The sequence below is a fragment of the Passer montanus genome, unplaced genomic scaffold, assembly GCF_014805655.1.
Source record: "Passer montanus isolate IOZ18808 unplaced genomic scaffold, ASM1480565v1 scaffold6, whole genome shotgun sequence".
NCBI lineage: Eukaryota > Metazoa > Chordata > Aves > Passeriformes > Passeridae > Passer > Passer montanus.
Window position 1 is genome coordinate 3,655,862 of NW_024371037.1, and position 16,462 is coordinate 3,672,323.

Below are 16,462 nucleotides of genomic sequence, written 5' to 3' on the forward strand. Positions count from 1 at the left end.
GGAGCAGACTGAGTAGACGGAGCAGATGGATAGGAATACCACTGGTAGCGGGGTCTGGTATTTCCAAGCCATGGATTTGGTCCTTTGCCTCTCCCTAAGTGAGAGGGTGTGGCAGCTTTCTGCACTTATGAAACTTTATCTGCGACATTTATTCTTCAGGGCTCTCCTTAAGGAGTCTGAGCCAGAACAGAAACCTCTACGAAGGACACACACTATAACTGTGGCATGAACTTTGTTTAATTACTTGAATAGTTCAGGAAAGAAAGGGAGACAAAGACCAGTTTCTTTCAAACTCCCTCCCTTTTTGCTAGAACTCAGTTTCCTAAATTCTTGTAATCTGTATTAAGCTCTGGGAGTGCTTGGAACTCCTCCTATGAGCTGTCCCAGAACCAAAACAGAGGGGTGTTGCTACTGGAAGGACGTTTTTTAAATAACTGAAATGCACAGCATTTCTGAAGCTTTATTTTCAGAAACCTTTTCTAGCAGTAAGACAATGAAGTAGCAAGTTCTTCAAGTTGCACATACTACAACTGTAAAAGAATGCCCTAATTTTAGGTTATTAATTCTTTTAAAGACTAAACCAGAATCAATCAGTTCTCCTTAATCCCTATAAGTGCTTTTCCTTTTAAATTTTTACTTCCATTTTTCAAGGCTTCAGTTCACAAAGGAATAGGAATTAGCTCTGCAGACATAACAAATTAGTCATATTGATCCTGCCGAAGGTGCTAAATTATTCATAATCAGCCCCTCCCTACACAGCCAGTTTTAAATTCACAAAAAACCCTCATGAAAACTCTGGTGTAACCATCTGGGCACATCTGGGCACCTTTTTATTCTTCCCTAAACCTGTTTCATGGTTTAATCTTCTTCACTAATTTATGTAATCTTCAATACACACGGAGCATATAAAAATAGATTTTACCTGTTTTGCTTTCATATTTTGGGAGGCAACTAGCATTCTTAAATGCACTATAGTTCCACCAAAGTGAAACAGATAAAAAAGAAGAGAGAGAGTCAACATTCTTTAATGACATTCCAGCTGTCTTAGTTCTCAGAGCCTTGTTTGCAGACAGCCATGTCAGCACTCCAAGTGAAATAAACTTTATTGGCCTGAAGTGCCAATAGTGAATGACTGTATTACAATTGCTGATATGCATACTCTGGTGCCAGAGACTGCTTAGACAGAATGAATGTTGTTGTTATAAATTACTCCTCAGAGTAAAGAAAAAAAAAGTAAACACTTCTGCTCCTTTCTCAGACAAGTGGCAGTACCAAGGGATGTGTCTGCTAGATTTGCATTCTGAATGAGCTGTGCTCTCTGTAGAGATACTGGAGCACTATTTAGAGAAGGTCTTTCAACACAGAATGCTGCATTTCTCCCACATGAGTGCAATCTCTGTGTATTCCCTCCCCTGTCATCATCACTGTACCCTGTGATCACAAGATCACAAGAAGGATGAAAGAGGTTATTCCTATAATGGGAGTCATATTCTATTATCTTAATTCAAAGTGAGTTGTCTTTTTCCTCTGGACGTGTCTCCTCATTTTAAAAAAGGGTATGCCAAAAGGGCAAAACTTTGATATCTGTACTGGACAACAATGCATATATAGATAACAAACACAAGATGAAAGTGATGCTGTGAAGCATTCTGGTAGTTTCATTATCATATGGTACAAAACCATTAAAGATTAGAATAGCCCTAGTGACTCCTGCACCTATTCATGTAATAAGATGCTGTTAAAGACATAAAAACCCATCTGAGCAAGTTCTGGACCTTAACCTGTTATTTATCCATACTATATATTCATAACCATCTCATGAGACTTTCTAACTTGTGCATCTGAAGTAAAATTTCACAACTTTCAATTTCATGTTTTTTTCAAGCCATTTCCTATTATATGTCCTGAAATCCCTTAACAGTTGCATCTTATTCATTCACAGAATTGCACATATATGGAAGATGCATATGCTCATGTGTTAACACTTAGAGCAAGATGGGTGTACATTATGGATCACAGTCAGATTTTAGTTAACAGAACAGAATAGAATATTTCAGTTGGAAAGGGACCTACATTGACCAACAAGTCCAACTGCTATCACTTTTTTGGTCACCAGGAATTTAGCAGGACATTTAAAATTATTTATTCATTTTTGTAATGCATTTCTTCCCCCTCTCACAAAACAGCCTTACCTGCTAAAAAATGCACAGAGTTCTCTCAGGGCATAGCTACTGCCCAGCCCTGCTGAGCTGTCAAAGTCAATGTCCTATTGCTTAGATACCTCCCTGTCTCAAAACACAGGACTGGTCTTGACCCACTGAAAACTTTTTTCCCGGGGCTCCTGTGACATAGAGAACCATGAAAATTATTTAAGTTTCTAATTATACCTGGGACTAATCCTGTACTTTTTCAGGTGAAGATGAAAGCAAAGTAATATCACAGGAAACAGGCAAACCTGATACTCAAATGTTCTGCCTTTTCATACAGATACAATGGAAGAGTCACCGAAACCAAGAAGAATCAATCAGTAGTGAATAGACAGATTACCCTGAACCATTGTCATACTATTGTTACAAACAAAGGCATCTCCTGACTAACCACCAATGTAATTTCTAAGTGAAGTTTTAAACTAAGAGACAGACCTTCACTACAAATGAGCCATCGTTCTTCCACTGAAAATAGGACCACGCCTTGTTTTTTATTGCTGTTTACTAATAATGGTATATGGTTACACGTCTTTCTTTCTTTTTTTTTTCCTACTGGAAACAGGAAAAATCTGTTAAGATTATCCTTAGAGCTTACTGGACTTTTGTTTACTTTCTCTAGTGCTATTTAGAGACACAAACTTATGCAATGGTTTTAAAATACCATAAAATTGATAGCTTCAGAACTCAGAAGTGGAAATGTCAACAAAGTTTGAGTTTAGCTCAAATCTAAAAGATCATTAAAGTTTATATGTGCTTAGATTTTGTTCCGAACTTTTGGCCAAGACCTAGACTACAATGATAAAAATAGCTTGGCAGCATCATGTTAACCCAAGCTATCTGCACCCAAATTAAGCAAATTTTCTGCCTTTGTTGATTAGTATTTTTGGACCATTGCCGCTCTGTATGGTTAAACTAGTCAAGTCTTGCCAATGGGACATTTCAAACAGTGCAAAAAGTATCTGCATCATTTAAAAAGTACATCTTCTTTTTGAGTCACATAACCTACACTTATTTTTGTGGCAGCTGAAGCACTAAACTCAGGGCCTAGATTTTCTCTCTGAAGTGCCGTCTGGGAACTTGAAGGAAGAGCTAGAGTCATGGAACAACAAACTGTATCCAACCTCACATGATTAATATAAAAACACAATGTTCTCTTTTTATTTAATTATGGGATTAACAAATTAAATCGGTAAATAGTTTGGGTGGTTTTTTTTTCTAATTAAAAACATTCCATTAAATGCCTCAGGTTTGCAAGAAGGAGGCTAAGAATGCTGCAGGTGATGTGGATTCTCCACTGCTGACTTTTTTTATTATACTGATTATAGTTCTACTGTAACGATGTCTATAAGACTCAGCCAAAATCATAAGCCATTTTGCTAGAATCTGCAGATGAAAATGTTGTGTAGGAGTTCCAAGATCCATAATTCTTCCAAATCCATAGTTTTTATCAACTTATTTTGTATTGCTTTTGTATGTGAGGATCATAGAGATGTCTGCCTGCTACCACTGGGCAGGTAATTTCATGTTTCATTGTGAAAATTACCTATATGATCACCTTAAAGTTTATATATGTCTTTACAATGTATGTAGCAGAAATTAAGTGAACTCTACCCCATTTGCCTCATCATTGTATTTCCAGGGACACACCATTTGTTATGGGCTCTAAAGAACCTGAAGTGCAATAAAATAATTAATTACAGTTGCAAATCTGCAGAAAAATTGAATGACATAGTGCATTTCATTTCTAAACTCTCTTGTCGCCAAAAAAACTTAAAAATACAAGGCACACTTTAAAAAGGACAGTTCAATTGCAACTACACAAAAGTGCTAAAGGGAGATTGTCAAAGTAAGTCTGTGTCTTGACCTACTTTTCTCTTTATACTTCCAGGAATAATTCTTTGTCCCTGTTATGAAATAAATTTAGAGCTTGGAAAAAGAATTAGTGTGAGAGCAATGGAGACTGAGCACTCAGGTGAACTACAGGCTTAGCCAGAGAAATCATAGAGTTCTGTATGTTCCCTGCAGACCAGCTGAGCTGTGACATAGAGGAAACTTTTGGGAGTGAGAGGTGAAGCTCCATCATGTACTTTCTGTCCTTGGCCTTTTCACTAAGGTATCTGAAATAAGGACCAAAATTAATACTAGATTTTGTCATACTGACAATTGCCAAACTCCAATTGGACTGAACATCTATATACCTGTTCTGCACCCTACATGCCAACAAAAAACCCAACAAACTTTTACACATTAATGCCTTATGTTGGTCACCTTTTAAAACTATCTATGTCAATCTATATAATTTTTTTTTTCCTTAGAGGAAAAGACCCACATATTCAGTTGCTGGAAATCAGCTCACTTTTTCCTGGTGGGTTCTAACTCTCTCAGCTAGCTCTGATTCCAGATCAGGCAAGTGAACAGATATGAAGTTAGGATGAAAATCCACTGAAAGAGAGCCCATTCTTGTCCCTCAATTATAGATCTTAGTCACTTTCTGAGTATAGCTATGTACAGGTATTGTATAATATGCCAGTAAAAACTGAGGTGCAGTATACAGGTGAGGGAGATGTCCTGGGCATGGGGCTGGGCTTGAAGTGTGCAGTGCTGTTTCTCTGTCCATTGTTAAATTCAAAGAATTTGCCAATACTCACCCTTATTTACAGACTCTGTATAGCATGTAACAGCAACAGTTCACAGCAAAATACTTAGATATGCTGAAGCTAATGAAAATATACTAAAACTTTTCAATGCAAAGAAACAGTGATTTCCCAATTTACTGCACAGATCACTTTTTGGGATATATATTTTCTCCTTCTCCACATCCTGCCCTTTTGTCTCTGTCAAGTTCCTCCCATTTTGTTTCAGGCAGAAGCAGATACCATACTAATAGACTCATCTTTATTCCCAGAAAGGAAAAAGGAAAACAACAAACATGAATGAAGGTGTGTCACTCACATACCCACTCTCCACTCTGGAAATGCCAGTTCCCTGGTGCTACACGGTATAGTAAGGTGCATTTAACAGGTGGAATTCAGAGTTAAGTAACAACTATTTCCTGTCCTTTAAGAACAAGAGAAAGGTCACACAGGTTACACCTAGCCCAGTATTTTGTCATGGAAATGAAGGTGCTGTCAGATGATTACAAGAATAGATACTTATGATAACTTTTATTCCACCAGTTACTAAGTGGGGCTTAGTAAACCACACTAAGCCAGATGTAGTTCCTGTATATTTATTAATCTTTTGCATTTTTTCTTGTAAGGACCAAAATATTAAGACTCATTCACAACAGTGCTTTTATTTGCTTAATATATTTATTAAATGAAATTCAAAAGTTAGGAAAAAGATATACACTTCAAAGCATAATCACACAGGAAAGAGACAAGAAGAGTTATTAATTTTTGTTGCTGCAGCAGCAAGGAGAATGGCTCATAGTTATTACTAACATGAATTATAATAAAGACATTTTAAAACCTGCAGAAAGTATCGCCACTGCATGCTGTAACAGGCATAACAAACCCATCCAATTTTGGCTTCATATTGCTGTGGGTGAGGTGTTAATGACCTATTGGAGTTGAAGCTGATTACAGGTCTCATTAAACAAATGGGTGGAGTAAGCATTCAAATACCCTGAGTAGTAAAAAGAGCTGTGTATGCAGGAGCCAAAACACACTGCCACCTGACAAGACCGTGTTGTCTAATGAAAAGCACGAAACTGAGAAATGGGTGTTCCTCTTGTGCAAGGGGTGGCGTGGGCAGCCAGCGGGAGCCCTTGCAGAGGAGCGCTCACGGGACTGGGAGGCCCAAGGCTGTTCAAAAGTAGTGCCATGGTAATCATACACAAGGGGATGTTCCCTCAAAATTTTGTCAAAGGGAAAAAAAAGCAACAGTCATTTTCATTCATGGCAATAGAAATCAGTTTTGAAAGTCTCAGATTTTAAATGTGAGTCAATGAAATTGTGAGCAACATCTGTAATGTGGCTTGATTGTTTTGGAGTTTTTTTCATCTGCTTATATTTCTGCAGGACATTTAAGATACACAGTATTTACTTCTACTCCTACATTTATCCTCAAAAATATTTTGGTTCATATGTAAAAAGGATACAACAGAAGATTTGGTAAAATTCTGAAAAAAATCAGAATAACTATTGATGAAAAGTGTTTTATGAATATAAGATATTAATTATCACCAGTCCACCCACCTGCTTTCATAACAACCACTGTCTGACAGGAAAAAAAAAAATCCAACACCTCTCTGGATTAACCCAAGTTAAAAAAAATTAAAAAACAGCAAAAAAAATTTTAAGATTAGTTGCAATAAATAATCAAGAATCATAAAGGATAATAAAAACCCCATTTATTTGTTACATATGGATTTATTGCAGGAATGGAAATTAAAATAATGTAATAACACAAAATAATGAACTTCTACATTTCATATGTTTTTCCAGCTTTGGCAATGAAGGTGATAAGGCTTTGGAACACAACAGCATCTTCTGATAGAATTTATGCAGCTGCTATCTCCATGGGGTTTCTGAACACTGTATCATCCAGGGAACAGTAGTACATGATTACCAGAACTGGTTTGTTGGCAAGTGGATGTACATGCTTGGTAATGGTGCTGTGTGGATATATGTAGATTATAACACAAAAGAAATGCATTTAAAAGCATGCCCAGTTCTTTTACAATGTTAATTCTTCTGTGCACTGTGATATCAGAAATGCTCCATTCCTAACAATAGTTGTGTGAGGAATACAGAAGCCTTTACCAGTATTCCCGTCTTACAGAGAAGGGAAAGTGGGACAAGGCGTCTTCAAAATGAGTGTGAATTGGTATCACAGCCACCATGATGGTCTCTCTGCGTGGTTCCAGTTAACTCACCGTTCTGCCCCTGCAGGTTTAATTCCTCCTAGGCATGCACTCTGTCTTGTGACAGTTTCACATCAAAGGCTGCCTGAGTGACATCTGGTCTGCAGCTGGTGATTTGTGTTGTCTATGCACTTCACACCCTGGCGAGGTAAAGCCAAGACAAAGGTGACCCACAGAGGCAAGTAGGAAGTCTCTCCCCACCATGCAGCAGGTTTAGCCACTTCTATACAGATCCTGGAATGTGATTACAGAACCTGCTTAGAGGGTTTTCCTGCTGACTCCATCCTAATGACTAAGCTTGCCATAATAGCGACTATGCTCAGGCTTGCTACCCTTCAGCCAGAGCTCCAGAAAGAATGCAGGCAGGATTCTTCCTCAATGCCTCCTGAAAAAGCTTCAGAAAATAAATAGCATATTCAAGAGGCAATATTTTGCATCAGTCACAGTATTACTAGAGATCAGGTGGTGTCGTCTGCACCACTTTCCCTGCACCAGGATGCCAAAAGAAGTTTGGTTTTCTGTTGCAGCTAATATGCTGAGCATCTTTCCAGGGTATAATTTCCAATCCACAAATAAGACTCTACTTCTACAATTGTTACTAAACAAATAGCTCACAGTGATCCTGTGAGGAATGGCAGCAATGAAGTGTGGTTTCCTACAAAACTGTCTTTTAGACCACCAACTTTAACAGCTTGGACAGACACTTCAATTAGGATTTTGCTGTACTTAATTCTAGTCTTGCATCTGAGTCTTTTCCTCAAACATGCCTATTGGCAATTCTGATCCATGTAAGCTCCCCTAGCCATTTATCTTCATAGTTGAAAGAAATTAATTTGCCTTCAGACCTTTACCCTCCAAACTGTATCACGAATTTTATCTTCTGCCTAGGTAGGGAGAGACACACCCTGAGCATGATTGCATACACTATGTTTGTCTAGGCAAAGGGGCAAATGTACTAATAAATATTTTTTTCTCTAGTCTGACTAGAGAAGTGTGCATTACTTGGTGAGCCTTCTTAAGAAATTTTCAGTTGTTGTTCTGAGAAAGGAAAAGAAAGGTGGAAGGGTTACATTGGTGAGAAAGGTGTGTACTTCCCTTTGGAGAAGTGCCACTGAATGGTCAATGCACACTTTCATAGAGGCAAAAAGTTCAGCTCATACACAGCCAGATTTGATTATCCAGTTTAAAGCAAACATGCAAAAGCAGTGAATCAAATCCAATAAGTCAAAATAAATTAGAGTTCATGTTGTCTATTGATAACAAACAATTGCATACATGAATGAGTCTTTCCTGTGATAATCTCTTATGGGAACTTCTTTCCCTGACTGCATGCACGTCAGAGCTGTGAGAATTCTACTAAAATGCATTGACCTGCTCTGCAAACACTACACTGACTTTGCAGAGATTTGTTTAGCAGTTGTTTTGTGAGGTGCTTTAAGACATATTAGGCTTTTGCGTAGATAGGAACCATTTAAAAATCTTTTCCTGTTTCTCAATGTATTGACTCAGTAATATACCTGGCAGAGACACTTGGGAGAGTATAAATATGCAGACTGTCACACTTGGGAAATGCATTTTTCAGCGCAGGATTCTGTATGGGAGCTTAATGGATTTATGAAAAACCAGTGACATTGTGACTCTGCTTTTCTAATAATGGATCAAATTTCACCTTTTTTGGCCATAATTTAGACGGTAAAAACCACTTGACCACAGTGTACATAATTGCTTTCAGAAATTTACCAAGGACAAAATTAAAGGCATGAGTGCAGGCATGCTAAAAATTTGTCTATTATACTGTGGTTAGCTTTATTTTTCTAATATTTTGTGCTCTTCATGCACTGCTGTGGACTGAGAATCCAGGGTTGTGTGACGCAATTTGATGAGAGCTGTGTTTGTAGCAGTGAATATCCAGCCACATCTGCAGCATCTCTGACTAACAGCTCTTCAGGGTCTCTGACGCTATAAAAGACCTTCAGATAATTTGGCATAACTCTAGCAAAAAAAATCCAAACACACAAAGGAGGTCAGAGAAGATCCAACTCAATTTTTTCGACACTCTGATGTTTTGATTATATATATTTTTTTCTCAAGAGCTTCTCATATTTTTTGACTTTGCTATTAGTTCTTAAAAGGGCATTACTAGTATACTTGTTGGAGTTTGAGGATGAGAATTTTTGTTCTCCTTTTCTGACTTTCAAGAGTGATTAGAATTGATTAAGATCTGAAAAATCAAATCTTTGTAGAACTATTTTAAAATAGGATCTGAAGTAGCTTTCCTATTTTTCTGTCATTCTTGACTGCTCTATTTGCCTTATCAGTCTCTTTCAGTATCCAGGGTCACTTGCCTGTTCCTTAGTTAAACTCAATGGGCCAAATTCTGGCTTTTAAATATATACACATTTCTTGAAATGCCCACAGCTGTTTTGAGCTATTTTGCTGCATGACTTCCATCAAACTTGTAGACCTTCCATGAAATTTGCAGACCTGCATTCCTCAGCTGGCTTTGCAAATCTTGATTATTGCCTACAACCGGATTCCTGAATGTGTTTGCAGTAGCAAATCTTCAGCACTATAAACTGTAGGTTAATAAAAGATTATCTTTTTCATGCATCTCCATTGAAAAATAAGCATTGACAATCACTGCTCTAAAACTATTTCCTTTTCAGTCTTCTTGAAAAAAAATACTTTGGTTTTTTTCTTTTAATGAATGTCTAAGTTTCCATTAAAAAGCAAAACATTACAAAAGAACAACAATACACTTTAAAATTTTCATTAAAAAAATAAAACATTAAACATTACTAAAATGAAATCTTTTCTGAGTTTGAAAACAATTGTTGAAATTCAGAAGTCTAACACAAAACAAAATTTTCAGTCTTCACTACTCTCATTAAAACCTTTTGATTGCTAGTTATCCAACACCTTGCACACACCACATGGCCCAGAGGGGAAGGTTCTGCAAGGGCTGTCTGTCCAGTCTAAGTGCAGCAGGTCAGCACTGAAGGTGGGGTGTTACTTTTGGTCCTGATACTGGCTAGAAAAATATCCTGGGCATACCTGTGGTCCTTAGTACATCAATATGAAAGTAACATCTTTGAAAAAGTATTTTTTGAACTATTGATAACTTTTTGAACTATTGAGTATGAAGACTCATAAAAGGTAATTCTATAAATGCTATTCCTGGGTGTACACAAGCCTCAGTTTTCAAATGTCACTGAAATAAAGTGGCTTTGTTAAGCAAAACATCAATCTCATATGATTCATGTAGGATGGAAATTTAAGAACCTCTTTGGCAAGGGAATGAAGAGGAACTGATTTCCTATATACTGTACTCTGTTCTGCTAAACTGAAGAGAATTGCCAGCAGCAGCTGTACCATCTTCCCCATGGCTTAGTCTGGGAAATTTGTCCCATATATACCCTTTATATGGAGTTTTGCAGGTAGGACTGGCAAAAAAGTGCCTGCATTTGTATCCTGAAACAGCTCAACTCTTGACAGATCACAGACACAGAATTAGCAATAAGTGTCAGTTTTGCAACAGTTTAATAGTACTTTTATATTCTAATAAATGTAATAATAATCATCCCATAATAGATATAATAATATATAATAAATATTCTCTGCTTTAGAAGAAGTTTGAAGATCATTGAGTCACTTGTCACTCCCCATTACTATTATGTGCCTCATGCCATTCTTTATGTGTAATTAAATAATAAATTCTGTCCTAAGTAACATGATGGGAATTTGAAAGGTTTACATCAAATATAGAACAAACTACAGTTAATTTGCTTGTTGCTTTAATTTATTTATGGTGGAGTTAAATTAGGATTTTTTTAAATTCCTCAACAGAATCCACATCAATTTAAAGGATGTGAGAAATGGTTAAGCAATTAGAAAGGATGCCATTCTATAAGCTATTTTTGAATTTGGCATTTATATATTCTTTCCAATGCATATCTAATTTTTTCTTTATGTGTTTTTTCTTTATGTATACTTTTTCTTACTTCTCTCTTCCCTGTTTTTTTTCCCCTTGTAATTCAGGAAAACGGTCTCAGCAGAGGAATCAACTGGTTAAGTTGCTTATATTCTCTACTGGATACAAATCAGCAGAAATAAGGAGCAGTCAGACATCTCAGTGGGGTGTGAGTTCTCTGTGTGTTCCCTGGTTGAAATGCTGTCTTGGCTTCTGTGATGAAGTCTTTACTGTTTTTAGAGTAGCGTCTGTTTTTACTGAAATGAATAAAGAGAAAATAAAATAAACAATGAAAAAATCCCAAAAAACCTCAACAACCAAGAACATCAAATCAGAGCAGGATATTTGAGTTATTTAATGTGATTTCCAGTGAAAAGGCAAACATATTTTTTGATAGTGTGTTCAGTCTAGAGAGTGCTGGACTGTAGACTGTTTCCAAATAGACATGCACATCTTGTGTGATGTAAGTCCTAGTCCAATTAGTGAAAGAACAAGTCTTTCAAAAGCAGCACAAGAGTCTAATGCACCTTTTTTAGCTTCGTAGATGGTCCATAGGCTCTCTGCACACCTGGGAGCATCAGTGCACATGCAGAAACAGGAGCAAAACTCTGCCATTGTGACTTGATAAAAGCTTTGAAGTTAGCCATTGCAAAAGATGCTTTCTAGCTTGTCAGCAAGCAAAGAATTAAAAATAGTTAAGAATTGTAAAACAAGCACCTTTTTTTCCTTTCTACTTCTTTATTCTAGAACAATTAGTGAACAATTAGAACTAGAGGAATTTCAGTCTCCATTGAGATTGAACAAAGCTCCAAAGTTAATTCTATGAATAAACTTCCCCATAACTTCCATTTTAGTCTGCTTGCAGACTCAAGAAGACAGTGGTCTGATGAAATTTGTTTCATTCAGTCATGATTTTACTTTAAAAAAAAAAAGGTTTTTACTCACATTTTTATTATTTTTCTTTTTTAAAAAATCCTCAATTATGTTCCCAAATATAAGAAACATATGCAAAAGGTATGATAGGTGATGAAATACTTTCCTATACACTAGAAATCAAAGGACATATTCATTTTCAAAAAGAACAAAAAAAAAAGAGATAGAATTAAAAATAGATAAGTAATAGAGAATAAAAATAGATAAGTGTAGTATTTTCTATTCTGGTTTGGGAGATAAAGGATTTATCTGTAATACATAGTCTGATGAGGGACATTGAACAGATTGTCTTACAAATTCACAGGATTGCCTTGTGAAGTTTAACATATTTATCAAGAAAGCGATATGCTCTGGGTAGGACGATAAGTTTTATTGTGTTGCTATAAACTACTGAAGATATGTTTGGTATGTTTTACCCATTGTTCTACTTAAATTTTGATGGTGAATGGAAGAATAAATTAAATATTTGGTTTTTATTCATTACTATTTAAAGTTAATTACATAGTAAGTTTAACAGCAATCAGACTCATAAACACAGGCAAAAGCAAACCCCTCATTAGTCTTAAAAACATCAGTGTTTTAAATTTTCAGTCAACAGTTAAAATAGTCCACTGCAGGATAAAAAGTTTGCTTTCCTGTTGAATTAATTCTCCAGCAAAATAAGTCATTATAAGTATCTCATTGCTCATTCATCTCTCTGGAGCCAGGTGAAGAGACGTCTTTCTGAACATGATACTTCAGAAAGTAGATCATACAGTCTACAAGTGGAAAGACCTTCCTTGTTTCCAGAAAGACTGGAAATGGAATAGAGGAAAATCACAGAATGGAATCACAGAATGGCCTGAGTTGGAATTTATCTTAAAGGTGATCTACTTCTCACCCCACTGTCATGGGAACAGTCAAAAAATGTGGAACACTTCATGAATTTGCATGTCATGTTAGAGCAGTTTAAAATTCCATTTGAATTTTTGAATCAAAAGTCCATTCTTGTTTCATGATGCAAATTATAGTGCTGGTCTATATTCCCAGAAATCATCAGTGATAGAGGAAACCAAGGCAGAGGGATAATTTTGGAGAGCAGATGCACAACAATTTCTGAAATTAAAAAAAGTCACTCAGTATATTCAAGGATGAACCAATAAAACAAGCTGTTTATCTAACAGCAATCACATTAGATGTCGAGACTTTAACATCACAGCAGATAAAACTCTATTTTATAAATGCTTTATCTGAAGTAGTAAATTGTATGCTAGATGCCTGCACGTGTATGCATATGTACTTGAGACACAAATTGAATTATCCAGCTTTTTTGGCTCATAAAAATCCACAAAAAAGTTTTGGCTCTATAGCTAACAGGATTTGTTAATAACTTTGTTGTTTCTGTTTTAATGTTCAAATGCCAGGCTGATGTCTCAGTGTAATTTCTCAGAGATATCGGGTGGTGTGTAGAAAGAACTGTACATCATAGTATACTATTGGATCTCTCAGAGCACAGTAATTTAGGAAAGAGGGGGTTTTGTATAAGAAACATAACAGTGTGCTCTTAAAAAGTCAGATAAAGAAAACATCATGAATATAAATCTTAGGGTTATCAAGGGAAACACTGAATTAAGACTGAAATCAACCACTGTTTTTCACTTCATAAAATCAGAATACATGTGATGCAAATTTGGCAATGGTAAGAGCACAATATCTAGCCTACAAAACCTGAAAATCCTTTTCTGCTTTGCCTCTGATCCCTTTGATTTTGCTCTTTATGTTTTGCAAAATCCCTTGAGAGCAGGATTCCACAACATGGATGATGCTGCCCACTGAGAAGTCTCTTTTGAATTCAGGAACAGAAGACAAAACTGTAGGAAGAAAGGGCCATATTCAATAGAGCTGCTGATTTGAAGAGCAAAGCAATATAGTGAATACACAAGGAATGTGCTGTAACTTATAATATTGCTAAAGAAAATGAGAAAATGAATACAAATCTGATCTCATGTTACATGATACTTGCAGAAGTAATGGAAGTGACAGCAGGTGTGCATCTCCTGTTGAAGTTTTGTAGCTGGAGATCTTCCCTTGAGTGGGCAATGTGGGCTTTAGCATTTGGTGAGAAATGCTTTGAATAGGAGCAGCATGAAAACGCATTGAACAAAATACACAGAAAATATACAGAAAAAGCAAACAAAGGATAACACCCCTACCTCAAATACTTTCAGGTTTCTCTTGCACATATATTTTCCCTGCACTCTGGTATGAAAGATCTTAATATTGTCCTCTTCTGTCTGTCAAGCATGTGCCAGATGTGGTGACTTTGCATATTATATTTTACTATGTTTATATAAGTGAGAGAAATATGCAGATATGTTGTGCAACCTGGTTTTGGTTTGGAAGACTAGTATAAGTGAAAATTTTACAGTTAGGTGTTTTTCAATATCGCCAAAGTGGACAGAAAACAGTTAATAAATGAGGTTGTGGGAGCAATGACAGAAAATGGAAAAAGCAAAATAAAAATTAATAAAAAAAAATCTACATTCTCTTCCAGTTTTTGAGTTGGTGCTTTCTTCAAAGCAGTGGTGTGTTGGGCACTGTTAATGTTTCAGAAGGTATACTAGAAATGAATAACACTGTGTGGAACCACAATGCCCAGCAGATACGTGAACTGTACTGTGAAAACTGGCAGGTCCTTGACAACCTTTGCTTCTCTGCATAATGGTTAGAGGCAATGATTTTGATCTGACTTTGCAAAACAGACATACATGCAATGAGCATCAGCTGAGATAGTGAATAGCTCCTAAAACAAGCCTTTGCATTCTCCCAGGATAGCTGCATTCTTCAGTGCTAGTGATAACAACTGTCTAGAGTTTGCTGTGAGAACCCGTGCCAGTAAGATCAGAGGAGTCTTCTAATTGACTTCAAATAGAATAATCTGAGTGAGGGCTTTCTGTAAACACCACAGCAGTATTTTTCAGCTCTACACTAATAGCATATCTCTAACCTCACACGAGATTTTCAGAGGGGCCAAGGTGATTCATTAGTTGCCAAAAATGACAGAGATCAGTGCAATCCAGCATTGCTGCCAAAATGGCACCACCCTGTTATTTTGCCATTAGTGCAAAGAGAAATGTGAGGGGTTAGTTTTCTATTTGAATGTTATAAAGTCCAAAAGGCCATGATCACAGTAGAAGAGTTATTGTTACTGGCTCCAAATATTAGGGACAGTTAACTTTATTATAGCAAAACTATGCTGCATGCCTGGTTTTGAGACAATATGTACTTCTGTGACCACTTACACATAGCTGCAGTGTATTTTATTTTCACAGAGTTCAGTATGGCTAGAAATATGAAATTATCTATCTTCACTGTGGAACTTTGTTGTTGAGAGTTTTTGCCCTCATTTGCCTCTCCTACAAAAATACAGACATGTAAATAGCAAGTATTCATGCCCTAAGGAGAGAATGAAAGCATTTCAGAGATCAAGGTAGGACTGAACGTGGGAAAGAATTAGATATGGAACCTTTTACTGAGCTCCTTTGATTCCAGTTCTAGTATCAAATTAGTCATGATCATATATTGCATAAAGAAAGGCAAATAATCTTTCCTTCTCTATTTCTTCATTTTTCACATAGCACAAAGTCATAGATCAGTACAAGGAATACACAATGTAAACAATTTTAACAGCTTGTCTTTTGCAGAGTTCATCAACTTAGAAATGTACATAGCAAAGCCCATGCTGTGCCAAAAGCAGTCTGTTTGTACCTGGCTTCAAGAAACAGTTTTTACCCAAGGTATAACATTATTAATCTGTTGTCTAATGGTACTCAGCAAGCTGTGGTGTTCTCTCCTGACTTCAAACACCTCAAAGAAACCAAATACATTATGATCATCCTCTCGCAATGACCTCAGCATGAACAGAGAAAGTTCAGTAGAAACACACAGTTCTGTGACAGAGTCCAATTAATGAAACTGAATACAGTTACATTGAAAGGTTTTTTTAGATTTTAGAATTATTAGTTGCTTCTTATATGTTTTACATGTTTACATGTCATACTCTATTTCTTGACAGTGAAATGGCTTAAAAGGTATGATTATTGGGATGGTCCTGTGCAGGGTCAGGAACTGAATTTTGATGATGCCCCTGGGTCCCTTCCAGCTCAGGGTATTCTATGATTCTGTGACTCACTTTATCAGTACTGGAAAAAACATGTGCTTATTTGAATTCTAGGGAAGGAATATAAGCCCTTTTTGACACCATGGTCCAGCACAATCCAAAAAACAATTTTGCTCTCAGAAGGATTTCTAATTTTCAGCTATAAGTTCTAGCATCCCAAAATGCTTCTCTGAAATTGATTCTTTGGAAATGGAAGAGAATAGATACTTCTTTAACACAGTAATTTTTGAGTGGGTTCATTGTATAGAGTATGACAAGAGATTGATTTTAGCCTACTGAAGCCAAGTTCCATAAGTCTCATAGAGCCTGTGGAGAAAGATAGATAT